Source organism: Triticum aestivum, chromosome 4A (assembly GCF_018294505.1).
Source record: "Triticum aestivum cultivar Chinese Spring chromosome 4A, IWGSC CS RefSeq v2.1, whole genome shotgun sequence".
In the NCBI taxonomy this organism is placed as follows: domain Eukaryota; kingdom Viridiplantae; phylum Streptophyta; class Magnoliopsida; order Poales; family Poaceae; genus Triticum; species Triticum aestivum.
Genome location: NC_057803.1, coordinates 279764350 through 279781654, shown reverse-complemented (window position 1 = coordinate 279781654; position 17305 = coordinate 279764350).

The following is a 17305-nucleotide window of genomic DNA, read 5'->3' as shown; positions in this document are numbered from 1 at the left end:
CGGTGCAAAAGGTGCACTTCCCAAGGTTACAAAACAAACATGCATCACGTAGGGAAATAAAACAACACGTAAATGTCCCAAATGTTCCTCCGAAGATCTGCTATAAATCAGTATATCATCAAAATAGACTACCACAATTTGTCCGATGAAAGCACGTAAAACTTCGTTCATTAATCTCATGAAAGTACTAGGTGCATTAGTTAACCCAAAAGGCATGACTAACCACTCATATAATCCTAACTTATTTTTAAATGTTGTTTTCCATTCATCTCCTAGTTTCATACGAATTTGATGATATGCACTACACAAATCAACTTTGGAGAATATTGTAGAGTTACTCAATTCATCAAGCATGTCATCTAGCCTAGGAATAGGATGACGATAACGAATAGTAATATTATTAATGCCTCTACAATCAACACACATACGCGATGTACCATCCTTTTTTGGCACTAGTATAACAGGAACAACATAAGGACTAAGAGATTCGCATATATAACCTTTGTCGAGTAGCTCCTTTATTTGACGCATAATCTCCTTCGTCTCCTCTGGATTGGTACGGTATTGCGCATGGTTTGGCAGAGGGGCACCGGGAATTAAGTCAATCTGATGCTCAATCCCTCGAATAGGTGGTAATCCCAGTGGCACGTCTTGTGGAAAGACGTCAGCGAACTCCTGCAAAATGCTCTGATACCACTTGATAGAGGCGAGGCTGTCCCGACATTTCGATGAGATATCTATCATTTTCTGTGGGAGTTGACCTTTATGATCCGACTACGAACGTGCGAGACATCGCACCTTAGCCATCGCCAAACCAACTTCCGGCGACATATTAACCACGCCGGAGCACGATCAACCTGACCACGAGGGTCTATTTCCTACAAGCAAATAAAGAACAAGGAAGAAACTAAGATTGCAATCTGGATATTGCAAATATAAGATGAAAGCTTTATTGACCAAGGTGGGTTATGTGACGTCTTTGTCTGGTCGTTGAACACAAACGAAGTACGCGAAGTTGCAGCTATGGCTAACTTTTAATCTAAACAAAACCCGAAATCTAAACGATGCCCTAAGGGCTGTATATATATGGAGGAAAGAGGGGTAATCTCGTGGCCCTTGGAGGAGGGGTCCGAAATCGACCCTAACTCTTGTTTCCCCACACATACGGACACTAAAAACAACCTATAATCAAGTATTTCTAAAATACATGGGCCTGGCCCAAAAATAAGGTGACGCAGCACCAAGAATAGCCTCTGGACAAAATTTATGAAGTGGCATGTTGCATATTTCGTCCAAGGCTTCATGCACTCATTATGGTGGCTTCAAAGTCCTGGAATCATCACTTGTAAATCTGTTCTTGTTCCCCTTGCGCATGCCATCATCTCCATGCTTGAACTTGCTCCAAGGTTCATCTTTCTTGTCCAAGCTAGGCCCTTCATTTGTAAGCAAAACAAATGTATCCAATTTAGGCAACACATATTCTCATGAACATTAGAATCGTTACCAAGAAATGAAAGTACCTTGTAATTCAGTAGGAGTGCGCGAGCTCTAGTAATTGGTCCAGTATCTATAGCAGCAGGGGCTGTGGGTGTAAAAGTGGTATTGATGTCCTCATCTTCGTGCTAGAGACGCGAGCCTAGAACACAAACAAAATCACGGCACTGTATGTAAACAAGGGAGGCGCACACTGTGATTTTTTTTTTCACTTTTTTCACTTTTTTTGCTCTGCAACAATTTTTCCCGAAAAAGTCTACAAATGGTCTAAAAATTGCCTAGCCAGAATTTTCCAGACTTAGTTTTTTTTCAAACTGATGCGGGGCTAACCCGGTGTAGGCCGATCTTTCATGATTGGCATGGATTCCCTCGAAGAACATGATGAACACGGGGAAGAACGGAGAGAAATCACAAGGGGAAGTACTCAAGAACAAGTCCAATCACACATCCACTAGACAATCAAACACACAAGATCCACAAGGTACATGAACAACAAAAGGAAAGATACAAGGTAAAGTTCATCTCCATGAGGTGGTCTTGATGGTATCCTAGACGGATCTTCCTGTGAGGGGCCTTGACGATATATCCCACAAGATCTTCTCAAATGGAGGTCTTGAAATCCATGGGAGTGGTGGTTTCTCTCTCTCAAGAGTAGAGGAAGGTAGGAGCAAAGCTCATATGCAAATGAGCTATCACTTTGCTAACCCTAGCTAGGAGGAGGTAGGGAGGTATTTATAGTCTAAGTGGGCAAAATGGGTAAGTGGGAAGGGATACAAGGCCAAAGGCCCGCGGCTGCGCATAGGCAGTTACTGGACGTTTGGTCGTTGTCAGGCTCTGACGGCTCGTGGGGGACCGGATGTCCGACGGGCGTTGAAAGTTCGTCATTTTGCTTCGGGATAGGTGGCACTGGATTTGCGGTAGGCGTCGGACGTCCGGTGGCTAGAGGTCGACGGACGTCCGGAGGTCGTCAGTCGTCCGACAGTTGTAGCACGAGTCGACTGGGATACTACTAGTTGGCCTGGGCTTGGGCGTATCGAACGTCCGGTGAACGCTGCTCGTCCGGTCGCTGTAGAGGGTCGGACGTCCGGTGGCTTCCGGTCGCTATAGACTCCGCAGCTCCTTCTTCTTCCGTCTTCGCTTCCACACTTCCCTCGCGGATGGTGTAGGTGTTCCTTAGTGCTTGCACTCCTCCTCCTCGTCCGTGAAGCTCCGGCAATACCTATGCATGCACACGAGTGGAGTGTCAAGTAGTATGCCATCCTCAAAGGGGTCAAGTGAACACGTGTAAAGGATAAGATTCATATTTATGTATGAGAAGTAGAGGTCGCACGTGTCACATTCCAAACAGACTCTTGACATGGTGATGCCCATAGGATGCTCCACATCATTCCCTCCCACTTGGAAAAGATCCGACCTCGGATCGAAAGCCAAATCACCATGGGAAAGAGATGGCATTGCCGTGTCGAAGCGGTCTATCACCAAGCACTCATCATCTTGAATCTCAAAATAGGCACTCTCCAATGTCGCATCGTCTAGTGATTACTTCAAAAGTAGCAAGTACAACAAACACTTGGAAAAACACATGTGGTTAGTGTTAGTGCAAAATCAAGCATTCAAGAGGTGAGTCACCCAACAAGTGTTGTCATTGCACATAGCATATGGTGTGACAAAAGATTGTGACATGGCATGTAAGCATATGAATTGAGCACAATCAAGGTCATCATGGAAACAAGCATGTAAATGTGAGGTAGTGATGCAAATATGTTGGACAAGTGAGTAAGCATCTACCTCAAGGTCATAGCAAACATGGGCAATGCTCTCAATGAAAGGTCTACGGTAGGCATAGGAATCATTCACAACACGAATAAGATGAAGTGTCTAAACAGATGGGTCAAGTGCAAGACAATACAAGCATAGCGTGCATAGGGTGTAGGGAAGATAGTATGACACTCAACACAATAGAAAGAGCAATTGTTCATCATGTGTGAGGCAATCAAGTCAATCATGTGACAAGCAATGGGACATGGCATATGTGAAGAAATGATATTGTTGACATCAAACATATTATAGGAGCAAGTAATCCAAGAATTGGATGCAACATACAAGGCATATATATCATGATGCATGGAAATGTGAAAATGGCAAGTCGAGGCAAGGTCTCTAACATGTGTGCAAGCAAGTGGTCCAAGATGGCCAATAAGTCTCATGGTACAAGAAACACAAGTTGTATGATCCATAATATGCATGCTCATGGTTTGGGGATTCTCAAAAGAGAAGGATATCACCTTGAAAGCATGTCCTTGTGCGTCCTCCACAATGCCAACGCACAAGCAAGTGCAATGTAGAATCATCGTGGTAGAAGGTGGTTCGCTCTCAAGAGCTCGAATAGTCAACTTATGTGAAGTGAAAGTCAACACGATGTCCAAGTATCCTACACATGCACAAAACAAAACAAAGAAAGTATGCGCATGGTAGATAAACACATCATCCATCATGATGGTTCTCTTCTCTTGCACATAACCATTAGAAGCACAAGTTCGCGAATAATATGATGCAACAATGGCAATATTCATGGCACTAGGTATATGGTGCAAAGAGGTAAGACAAGCATGCTTCACAAGAAATATGTCAAAATCTCCAAATATATGCGAGAATGCTATGGGGGCAATCTCATTAGCAAGACTAAAATCATTGTTGCACTCAATACATGTCAAATCATCTAGCATGAGAGAGGCAATACACAGAGATAGATGACAAGAAGCAATAACAATCATGTGCAATGCATGGAAAGAAATGCCATCAACCGCACGAAATGAGCAAGTATGAATATGTGACACCCCAAGACCGTTGTGCCAGGTGTCCTCCAGTTATTCGCTATTGTTTCCTTGTCATTGATTGCGTGTCATGCATTGCATATCATGTCATCATGTGCATTTCATTTGCATACATGTTCGTCTCATGCATCCGAGCATTTTCCCCGTTGTCCGTTTTGCAATCCGGCGCTTCTATGTCATCCGGTGCTCCTTTCTACCTCTTTTCGTGTGCGGATGTTAAACGTTTTCGGTTTGGACCGAGACTTGTCATGCGGCCTTGGTTTACTACCGGTAGACGGCCTGTCAAGTTTCATGCCATTTGGACTTCGTTTGATACTCCAACGGTTAACCGAGGGACCGTAAAGGCTCGTGTGTGTTGCATCCCAACACCACTCCAAAGTGGCCCAAAACCCACCTAAACCCCCTCCATCCTCTCGGTCGTTCGATCACAATCGTGTGGCCGCAAACCGCACCTCATTTGGACTCTCCTAGCTCCCTCTACATATAAATATGTGCCTCCCTCCGAAAATTTCGCGCAGTCTAACCCTAGATCCAACTCCCTCCGCGCCACCGGACATGTCCGTCCGCACCGGACGCGTCCACGCCCGCCGCCACATCGTTCTGGCCAATCGGCGACCGCCATGTCGTCACAGCCGCCTCCCTCCTCCACTAGCGCGTCGCCATGTGGCGCTGCCTCCCTCCTCCACCGCGCGGCCCGGGGAAGCCCACCGCGGGCCCGCCCGGGCCCGGATCTGCGCGCCGCCGCCCGCGCCCGGCGACCCTCGCCGCGTCTCCGCCGCCGTGCGCCTGGGCCGCCGCCCCGCCGCATGCACCATTCCCCGCCACCACTGACCGCTGCTCCGCCCAGCGCCGGAGTTCCCTCGTCGCCGTCCGGCCGCGAGTTGTCGCCGGATCCGGCTGGAACGGATCCGAAGGGACCGGATCCAGTTGCCCCAGCGCCCCGCAACCTTCCTACCGGTCCCTGCCGAGTGAGCCTTGCCGGTGCCCCTCTCCAGCGACAGCGCCGCCACAGCCATGGTTGTGCTCGGGCTCGAGCAGGAGCGGTTCCTCCCGCTCGTGTCGCCTGCGTGGGCCCCGTCCGCTCGACGGGGCCCAGCTGCAGTGCCTCCCAGCCGCCGGCCCATCTTCTCCGGCCAGGTCGCCTCCTCTTCGCGTGGGCCAAGCACAGGGTGAGCAAGCCCGCTATCCCTCGCCTGAGCACGTTTTAGTTGTTCAGCGGCCACCTGTTTTTTTTTGCAAATCGACTAAGTCCTGAAATTTGCAGATTCATATGCCTCTCTTCATTGCATGATCACTCTGCATCTGTAGCTCCGATATGCGCGTGTAGCATGTCAAAATGTTCGCCTCAATGAGTACATCATTTCTTCTCATTGCATCATTTTCATTTGAGCTCATTTTGATGCCCGAAATGCTGTTGGAAGAGGGTTATGTGATAAATTTGCCAGATCTGTTTCATCAAATAGATATTTGTCATTTTTGCCATGATTAATGTGTGCATGATATGCTCCTGAGCTCTAAAAGAGTTTTGTTATATGCCATGCCATATTTATAGAGGTGCTTACCATGTATTTTTCTGATATGTGTGGTGACTAGCACAAGCTTGCAAAGTAGTGCAATCGGTAATGCTGATTTCAGGGACTTAGAATTTCACCAAGTCCTTGTCCTGATTTTGTCGTTATGCCATATGTTCATGTTGTTTCCTAGTGATCCGTGCCTCTTTTGAGGATGATCAGTAAGGATTATTTGTTAATATTGTGGTGCTCTATCCATCTAGTATTTGTTTGCATTTATGGAGCATCCTAGCTTGAGTCAATGGAGCTCTACTTTTGCTATATCGTGAATCCTGACAGATTGTTGACATGTTAGTGATTTTGCCGAGGATGTTGCTGTTGATCCGTGCATGCTATGTTGTTGTTCTTGCCATGCCTAGCTCATATGCCATGTATTCTTGATGGGTGTATGCTTAGTTTGTCATGCCATGCTCTGTAGTGATCGCATCGAGCTCGTAAATATGCCTACTCGTTAACTGATTTGCATGCTCCAGTTTTTCACGAAGTCTGAATCTGTTTATGTTTTTGCCATGTTCACATGCTTGCAATTCTATTTTATGATCCCTTTTGGCTCAAGGTCACTAAGGGACTTTTGTTAAGTGCTTTGAGTAGCTTCATGCCATGCCTTGATTTTCCATGATATGTTTCTGCAGCATATAGTTATCATGCTCTAAACATTGCTTCCTGATGATAAATTCCAGACTTGTGTTAATTTCACTAAGTCTGAAACCTGTTATCATTTGCACTTTTGCCATGCTTGTTTGAACCTGTTAATGGATGAATTAGCCGTAGCTCAGTGTTCATCTTTTAGCAAGCATCATGAGTGGATCCCTGCCATGTATTTTGTTACCATGTTTGAGTCCCGTAGCACATTTATCTTGATGCATTTAGTTGGTCACTTGCTGTTTATCGCAGACCGGTGCCATATTTGTTTTGCTTGCCATTTCCAAACTGTGCATCCGATTCCGGCGATCTTTATATCGATTTCAACCGAAATCACCTCACCTTTACAGTGGCACTCCTGTATTTCCAAGTTGAGGCCAGGTTCAATCCTTCCTTTGCAAATCATGCATATGCATCACATACCGCATCCCGCATATCATACCATGTTCATGTGTTGGTTGTTTACTTTGTTGTGTGCTTCTTTCCGGTGTTGCTGCTTCGGGTTGGTTCTGATAACGTTGTGTTTGTGAGGATCCGTTCGACTACGTCCGTTTGTCATCTTCATGGACTCGTTCTTCTTCCTTGCGGGATCTCAGGCAAGATGACCATACCCTTGAAATCACTTCTATCTTTGCTTGCTAGATGCTCGCTCTTTTGCATAGCCTATGATGCGATACCTACCACTTGCTTATCATGCCTCCCATATTGTTAAACCAAGCCTCTAACCCACCTTGTCCTAATAAACCGTTGTTTGTCTATGTTACCGCTTTGCTCAGCCCCTCTTATAGCGTTGTTAGTTGCAGGTGAAGATTGGAGCTTGTTCCATGTTTGGAACATGGATTTTTGTTGGGATATCACAATATCTCTTATTTAATTAATGCATCTATATACTTGGTAAAGGGTGGAAGGCTCGACCTTATGCCTGGTGTTTTGTTCCACTCTTGCCGCCCTAGTTTCCGTCATATCGGTGTTATGTTCCCGGATTTTGCGTTCCTCACACGGTTGGGTTATAATGGGAACCCCTTGACAGTTTGCCTTGAATAAAACTCCTCCAGCAATGCCCAACATTGGTTTTACTATTCACCACCTAGCCTTTTTCCCTTGGGTTTCGCGGACCCAAGGGTCATCTTTATTTTAACCCCACCCCCGGGCTAGTGCTTCTGTAAGTGTTGGTCTGAAACGGGTAGCCTGCGGGGCCACCTTGGGAAACTCGAGGGTTGGTTTTACTCGTAGCTTGACCCATGTGAGTGTGCCCTGAGAACGAGATATGTGCAGCTCCTATCGGGATTTGTGGGCACATTCGGGCGGTGTTGCTGGACTTGTTTTACCATTGTCGAGGATGTCTTGTAACCGGGATTCCGAGTCAGATCGGGTCTTCCCGCTAGAAGGAATATCCTTCGTTGACCATGAGAGCTTGTGATGGGCTAAGTTGGGACACCCCTGCAGGGTTTGAACTTTCGAAAGCCGTGCCCGCGGTTATGGGTAGATGGGAATTTGTTAATGTCCGGTTGTAGAAAACCCGAAGTTGACCTCAATTAAAATACATCAACCGTGTGTGTAATCGTGATGGTCTCTTCTCGGCGGAGTCCGAGTAGTGAACACGGTGTTGGTGTTATGCTTGACGTAGGTTGTTTTAGGATCACTTCTTGATCATAGTTGTTCGACCGTGCTTTTTCATTCTCTTCTCGCTTTCTTTTGCGAATAGGTTAGCCACCATATATGCTAGTCGCTTGCTGCAGCTCCACCTCGTACCTTTTACCTTACCCATAAGCTTAAATAGTCTTGATCGCGAGGGTGCGAGATTACTGAGTCCCCGTGGCTCACAGATACTTCCAAAACCAGCTTGCAGGTGCCGATGAGAACGTGCAGATGACGCAACCAAGCTCAACGAGGAGCTTGTTGAAGATCTTATCCTTTCTGTTGTTTCGTTCTAGTTGATCAGTAGTGGAGCCCAGTTGAGGTCGATCGGGGATCTGTGTAGCATTTGGGGTAGTCTTCTTTTATTTTGGGTTCCGTAGTCGGACCTTGTGTGTTTCTGGATGATGTAATGTTATATTCATGTAATTGTGTGAAGTGGCGATTGTAAGTCAACTATGTATCTATTTCCCTTATGTATTACATGGGTTGTGTGAAGATTACCTCACTTGCGACATTGCTTTCAATGTGGTTATGCCTCTAAGTCGTGCTCCGAAACGTGGGACATATAGCCGCATTTAGGGCATAACAAGTTGGTAATCAGTGCCTTCCCCGACCATAGGAGCCCCCTGCTTGATCGAATCGCTGGCGTTATTGAGTCTAGAAATGTTTTGAGTCATTTAGGAATTATATATATCGGAGAGTTAGGAATTCTTTTTACTCCTCAGTCCCTTCATCGCTCTGGTGAGGCATCCTGACATAGAGTTTTGGCTGTTCTCTTCTCAAATTTCACTAAAAAAAATTTAGGATCACGCGGGTATCTTGGAATCGTTCCGATGGTTTTCTGACGAGAACATTGTTCTTGGTGCCTCCTGTCATTTAGGGGTTGTGGCAGTGTCCCAAGGAGTTGAGCTCCGAGGTGTTGTCGTCACAATTTTATCGTTGCAGTTCTGGAATACCTGAGATTAGTTTCGCCGACATGGAAAATCTCTTTTATGCAGTTGTTTGTGAGATAACCTCGATGCCACCCAGTACTGGGGCAGGAGTTTGGGAGTATTGCCATAACTCGTATAACGGATGCTTTTCGAAGGTTGAGGTAGATGATTTATGAAGGTTTCTTGGTTATGTGTTGAAGGATGGATACAGCTGGATGTAGGATTTGCTAGTTTTGGGTGAGATTTTATGCTTCCCCTGTATCCCCAACACCCGATTGCATAACCGAAAATTTTTGGAAGTTTATAAGTGGGAATTCAAGTAGCTCTTAGGATATCTTTCCAATGGATATATGACATGAAATTGGGGTTCGACGTCTAGTGGTCCGCCTATTCACGGTTGGTTTACAATGGTCTCGTTGTGTCTTAAAGAGTCCTTGGCTATGCCGACTCGGGGACGCTTCGTATGTCATGTGCACTACATTGTACATGATGGTGCTGTACGATCGAGCCCGTGTAGGCCCCACCACAAAAACTTCGAATGAAATCTCTATCATATGTTTGTTCCGACTTATTTTGCAAGCCAATCCTTTGTTGTGTTTTGAGTTGTGGTATTCGAGTTGCTTCGATGTCAAATGTTGATTCCATACCTTTCCTAAGTGGTGTTCTCATATTCCTATGTGAATACTAATCCTTCTTGATAATCAAGATTGTCATGTAAATCCTGTTCAACTGGTGTGTTTTCTCTTCAAGCGGATCCGTTTATTTTCAACATCCGCAAGATTCAATCTCAGGTTTCTCAACGTTGTTCATTTCATCCATCCCAAGTTGTCTTTGTTTTTCCCACCCACCCACCCTTTTTCTTCAAGGACTCAGAGTTCTTTATCACTATCCATTTTATTGATGGGATGTCTCTCCATGTTTTCCGTCAATGTTCTTATCCGGTGATTCTCATGAAGATTCTAATGGAGCTTCAAGTTCGTCACTCTTCACTCGTTTTCTTCTCCGGTGGATTCAATTCAAGTTTTCTTGTTGATCATATCATTTTTTTTCTCCTTTCTAATACCTTATTATGCCGGTGCACCTCTTAATCTTCCACTTCTCGATATTCTTTTGTCCCGGAGTGATCAAGATATCTCGAAGATTCATGTTTCCACTCTGCTTTTGTTCAAGATCTTTTGAGGATGTTCTCTCATTCAAGTATTTTAATTCAACCGGTGCAACCTCTCTTTTAAATCGTTCAACGATATTTCTTTTGAGTGGGTCGTAACCCACATGTCTTTTTCTAGGATCTTACGTGACTCTTCTAATTTTACTGGAGCTATTCTCAAATCTTTCAAAGTTTGACGTAAGAATGAATTATCATCAGTCAAATGCCTTCTCCTAGATCTTTCACAATTGTTTTGATAGTTGGCTCAACATCTTCGCTTTTTGATTCTTCCGGAGTGTCTAAATAATTCTTGGTGGTGTTTCCAGTTGTCATTCTCAGTATTTGAAGACCGAAGAAGAGTTTTCCTTCCATATTTTATCCGTTCTCCCAAGATTCATGGTTCTAGCCTTTTGCCATCCTCTCATAATTTATTTCATTTGTGAGAATTCTTTTCACCCATCCGGAGCAATTCAGGAGTTTTTTTTTCAGTTTGATAATCCGGAGGCCATCATTTCAGAAGAATTATTTCATTCCAGCTTTCAGCTATCGTTCCCCAAATCTTACTGGTGCATCGTTCAAGTGATCTCTAATCAGTTCGTGATCCCTTCATTCTCATGTATCTAGATTGTCTCAAGTATCTTCCTTCATTTCACAATTCTTACCCGGTGATTCATCCCTTTATTTCGTTCGTTTTCAATTCTTACGGTGGTTCATTCAAGAGTTCCTCTTCCTTCGTTATCATATCAATTCATTTGTTGTTTCAATCCTACCGGTGGTTCATTGAAGACCTTCTTAAGTTTGCACTATATCCCTCTTAATCTTTTCTACGAGAATAAGTAGTATGCCAAATCCGTTGTTTGTCATCAATTTAAATTGGTGAAGGATATGCATAATTTAATCCTTATTCTTGTTCATCCAAGTGTTAAACTCCTTATTCCGGAGGCTCATCAAATTTTCGGTTTCACTTATTTCATCTTTTCTTTCCCGGAGTTCCAAGCTCTAATTATCACGGAGAACCATCTAAATCATTGCAAGGATTCACCTTGTGTTTTCAATTTCTCTTTCTTTTCATTCCTTTGTTTACCGGAGTTCTTCATGGAGGTTCTACATGATGGTTCATCAAGGATTTAATTCCTTCTCGAAGTTTTTTCATTGAGATCCTTTTCAGAGGAGCTCAAGAATTCTTCATCTTGCAATCCGGAGTGCAATTCTTCCTTCCATATCATTGGAGGTGGTATTATGTCATTCTTGATATTTTGAGTCATGCTTCAAGATTCACTTGTTGTTAAGAATGAGGTATATTAAATCCATCAACCTCTTTGTTGGAGTTATCTTGTGTCTTGTTTATGGTGCTCATAAATGACCCAAGTTCTTCTTTTCTCCTCCCGGTGTAATAACTTTCTCGTATCCTTGTCCATATCAATTCAATTCTTCTTCCTGTGAGTGGAAGTTTGTCACCACATAATCTGAGATGTATTCCATAACACCATATCAAGTTTATGCTTTTCGTTGTTGATAATCTAACAACTCCATTCCAACATTTGTTGTAAGCATGCTCTCCCAAGATCTTGTTCCCCTCCGTCCATTCCATTCCGTTCTTTCATTTCTTCCGGAGGCTTTGTGTTGTTCCTCTCTTCAACCCATCTTCTTGTTTTGACAGGATCGTGTTCTTTTCGTGATTATCCATTTAACTGGGGTGTTGTGCCCTCTGCTCAAGTCCTTTTCATCCAATCAAGTTTTTGCCTCCCTTCTCAACCGGAGTGCTACCCGAATCAGTTCTTTCTTCTTCCTCTTTCTTAATGGAGTGTTTTCAACATTGTGCATCTTCGTTGCTTTCTTCCATTCATTTTGCTCAACCTCTCATGGTTCTTTGGTATAACTCGTTTGTCAAAGAAGCAACTTAGTTTTACCGCTACTCTTCCTCTTCCTTTTTTCCCTCCGGTGCCATTCTAGATCTCGGGACGAGATCCTCTCGTAGTGGTGGAGTGTTGTGACGCCCCGAGACCATTGTGCCAGGTGTCCTCCAGTTATTCGCTGTTGTTGCCTTGTCATTGCTTGCGTGTCATGCATTGCATATCATGTCATCATGTGCATTTCATTTGCATACATGTTCATCTCATGCATCCGAGCATTTTCCCCGTTGTCCGTTTTGCAATCCGGCGCTTCTATGTCATCCGGTGCTCCTTTCTACCTCTTTCCGTGTGCGGGTGTTAAACATTTTTGGTTTGGACCGAGACTTTTCATGCGGCCTTGGTTTACTACCGGTAGACCGCCTATCATGTTTCGTGCCATTTGGACTTCGTTTGATACTCCAACGGTTAACCGAGGGACCGTAAAGGCCTCGTGTGTGTTGCAGCCCAACACCCCTCCAAAGTGGCCCAAAACCCACCAAAACCCCCTCCATCCTCTCGGTCGTTCGATCACGATCGCATGGCCGCAAACCGCACCTCATTTGGACTCTCCTAGCTCCCTCTACCTATAAATATGTGCCTCCCTCCGAAAATTTCGCGCAGTCTAACCCTAGATCCAACTCCCTCCGCGCAACCGAACATGTCCGTCCGCATCGGACGCGTCCACCCCCACCGCCACGTCGTTCTGGCCAATCGGCGGCCGCCACATCGTCACCGCCGCCTCCCTCCTCCACTAGCGCGTCGCCATGTGGCGCTGCCTCCCTCCTCCACCGCGGCCCGGGGAAGCCCATCGCGGGCCCGCCCGGGCCCGGATCTGCGCGCCGCCGCCCGCGCCCGGCGACCCTCTCCGCGTCTCCGCCGCCGTGCGCCTGGGCCGCCGCCCCACCGCATGCACAATTCCCCGCCACCACAGACCGCTACTCCGCCCAGCGCTGGAGTTCCCTCGTCGTCGTCCCGCTGCGAGTTGTCGCCGGATCCAGCTGGAACGGATCCGGAGGGACCGGATCCAGTTGCCCCAGCGCCCCCTGACCTTCCTGCCGGTCCCTGCCGAGCGAGCCTCGCCGGTGCCCCTCTCCGGCGACAGCAGCGCCACAGCCATGGCTGTGCTCGGGCTCGAGCAGGAGCGGTTCCTCCCGCTCGTGTCGCCTGCGTGGGCCGCGTCCACTCGACGGGGCCCAGCTACAGTGCCTCCCAGCCGCCGGCCCATCTTCTCCGGCCAGGTCGCCTCCTCTTCGCGTGGGCCAAGCACAGGGTGAGCAAGCCCGCTATCCCTCGCCTGAGCACGTTTTAGTTGTTCAGCGCCCACCTATTTTTTTTTGCAAATCGACTAAGTCCTGAAATTTGCAGATTCATATGCCTCTCTTCATTGCATGATCACTCTGCATCTGTAGCTCCGATATGCGCGTGTAGCATGTCAAAATGTTCGCCTCAATGAGTACATCATTTCATCTCATTGCATCATTTTCATTTGAGCTCATTTTGATGCCCGAAATGCTGTTGGAAGAGGGTTATGTGATAAATTTGCCAGATCTGTTTCATCAAATAGATATTTGTCATTTTTGCCATGATTAATGTGTGCATGATATGCTCCTGAGCTCTAAAAGAGTTTTGTTATATGCCATGCCATATTTATAGAGGTGCTTACCATGTATTTGTCTGATATGTGTGGTGACTAGCACAAGCTTGCAAAGTAGTGCAATCGGTAATGCTGATTTCAGGGACTTAGAATTTCACCAAGTCCTTGTCCTGATTTTGTCGTTATGCCATATGTTCATGTTGTTTCCTAGTGATCCGTGCCTCTTTTGAGGATGATCAGTAAGGATTATTTGTTAATATTGTGGTGCTCTATCCATCTAGTATTTGTTTGCATTTATGGAGCATCCTAGCTTGAGTCAATGGAGCTCTACTTTTGCTATATCGTGAATCCTGACAGATTGTTGACATGTTAGCGATTTTGCCGAGGATGTTGCTGTTGATCCGTGCATGCTATGTTGTTGTTCTTGCCATGCCTAGCTCCTATGCCATGTATTCTTGATGGGTGTATGCTTAGTTTGTCATGCCATGCTCTGTAGTGATTGCATCGAGCTCGTAAATATGCCTACTCGTTAACTGATTTGCATGCTCCAGTTTTTCACGAAGTCTGAATCTGTTTATGTTTTTGCCATGTTCACATGCTTGCAATTCTATTTTATGATCCCTTTTGGCTCAAGGTCACTAAGGGACTTTTGTTAAGTGCTTTGAGTAGCTTCATGCCATGCCTTGATTTTCCATGATATGTTTCTGCAGCATATAGTTATCATGCTCTAAACATTGCTTCCTGATGATAAATTCCAGACTTGTGTTAATTTCACTAAGTCTGAAACCTGTTATCATTTGCACTTTTGCCATGCCTGTTTGAACCTGTTAATGGATGAATTAGCCGTAGCTCAGTGTTCATATTTTGTCAAGCATCATGAGTGGATCCCTGCCATGTATTTTGTTACCATGTTTGAGTGCTGTAGCATATTTATCTTGATGCATTTAGTTGGTCACTTGCTGTTTATCGCAGACCGGTGCCATATTTGTTTTGCTTGCTATTTCCAAACCATGCATCCGATTCCGGCGATCTTTATATCGATTTCAACCGAAATCACCTCACCTTTACAGTGGCACTCTTGGATTTCCAAGTTGAGGCCAGGTTCAATCTTTCCTTTGCATCACATACCGCATCCCGCATATCATACCATGTTCATGTGTTGGTTGTTTACTTTGTTGTGTGCTTCTTTCCGGTGTTGCTGCTTCGGGTTGGTTCTGATAACGTCGTGTTTGTGAGGATCCGTTCGACTACGTCCGTTTGTCATCTTCATGGACTCGTTCTTCTTCCTTGCGGGATCTCAGGCAAGATGACCATACCCTCGAAATCACTTCTATCTTTGCTTGCTAGATGCTCGCTCTTTTGCTATGCCTATGCTGCGATACCTACCACTTGCTTATCATGCCTCCCATGTTGTTGAACCAAGCCTCTAACCCACCTTGTCCTAGCAAACCGTTGTTTCACTATGTTACTGCTTTGCTCAGCCCCTCTTATAGCGTTGTTAGTTGCAGGTGAAGATTGGAGCTTGTTCCATGTTTGGAACATGGATTTTTGTTGGGATATCACAATATCCCTTATTTAATTAATGCATCTATATACTTGGTAAAGGGTGGAAGGCTCGGCCTTATGCCTGGTGTTTTGTTCCACTCTTGCCGCCCTAGTTTCCGTCATATCGGTGTTATGTTCCCGGATTTTGCGTTCCTCACGCGGTTGGGTTATAATGGGAACCCCTTGACAGTTCGCCTTGAATAAAACTCCTCCAGCAATTCCCAACATTGGTTTTACCATTCGCCACCTAACCTTTTTCCCTTGGGTTTCGCGGACCCAAGGGTCATCTTTATTTTAACCCCCCCCCCCCCAGACCAGTGCTTCTCTAAGTGTTGGTCCAAAACGGGCAGCCTGCGGGGCCACCTCGGGGAAACTCGAGGCTTGGTTTTACTCGTAGCTTGACCTATCTGAGTGTGCCCTCAGAAGGAGATATGTGCAGCTCCTATCGGGATTTGTCGGCACATTCGGGCGGAGTTGCTGGACTTGTTTTACCATTGTCGAGGATGTCTTGTAACCGGGATTCCGAGTCTGATTGGGTCTTCCCGCTAGAAGGAATATCCTTCGTTGACCATGAGAGCTTGTGATGGGCTAAGTTGGGACACCCCTACAGGGTTTGAACTTTCGAAAGCCGTGCCCGCGGTTATGGGCAGATGGGAATTTGTTAATGTCCGGTTGTAGAAAACCTGAAGTTGACCTTAATTAAAATACATCAACCGCGTGTGGAACCGTGATGGTCTCTTCTCGGTGGAGTCCGGGAAGTGAACATGGTGTTGGTGTTATGCTTGGCGTAGGTTGTTCTAGGATCACTTCTTGATCATAGTTGTTCGACCGTGCTTTTGCATTCTCTTCTCGCTATCTTTTGCGAATAGGTTAGCCACCATATATGCTAGTCGCTTGCTGCAGCTCCACCTCGTACCTTTTACCTTACCCATAAGCTTAAATAGTCTTGATCGCGAGGGTGCGAGATTGATGAGTCCCCGTGGCTCACAGATACTTCCAAAACCAGCTTGCAGGTGCCGATGAGACCGTGCAGATGACACAACCAAGCTCAAGGAGGAGCTCGTTGAAGATCGTATCCTTTGTGTTATTTCGTTCTAGTTGATCAGTAGTGGAGCCCAGTTGGGGTCGATCGGGGATCTGTGTAGCATTTGGGGTAGTCTTCTTTTATTTTGGGTTCCGTAGTCGGACCTTGTGTGTTTCTGGATGATGTAATGTTATATTCATGTAATTGTGTGAAGTGGCGATTGTAAGCCAACTATGTATCTCTTTCCCTTATGTATTACATGGGTTGTGTGAAGATTACCTCACTTGCGACATTGCTTTCAATGCGGTTATGCCTCTAAGTCGTGCTCCGACATGTGGGAGATATAGCCGCATTGAGGACGTTACAGAATCATCGGTGATGCAACATAAGCAAGCATAGTAATGAAGTCGTGCAAACTAGGGGAGCGAAGATGCAACACACTAGAGTAAATCATGGCAATCATGTCATGGGAGCAAATAATAGGCATAGACAATTCCCATGACATATCGCAAGCACGAACACAAATCAAGATCATAGTATCATCATAGGAATGGGTCACAAAAGGAACATGGCAATAACAAGCAATATCTCCACCAAGCTTGGAAATACACATACAAGTATGAGAATCAATCATCATGTGTAATGCAAAGCATGGGTTGTAGAGGCGAGGGTCCCGATCTTTCAATGAGACAATAACTATTGATTTGGTGGAGACGACTTTGACGATCCGACTACAAACGTGCATGACGCTGCGCCTTAGAAATCGCTAACCCAACTCTAAGAGGTTATTGACCACGCCGGGGCACGATCAACCTGACCACGAAGGTCTATTCCTGCAAGCAATCAAAGAACGAGCAAGAATATGATAAAGCAATATGAATATTGCGAATATGGATGAAGTATTGACAAAATTGGGGTTTAATAAGCAGTCTTGGTCTGGTCGTTGGACACAAACAAAGTACACGAAGTTGCAGCAATGGCTAACTTTTAAC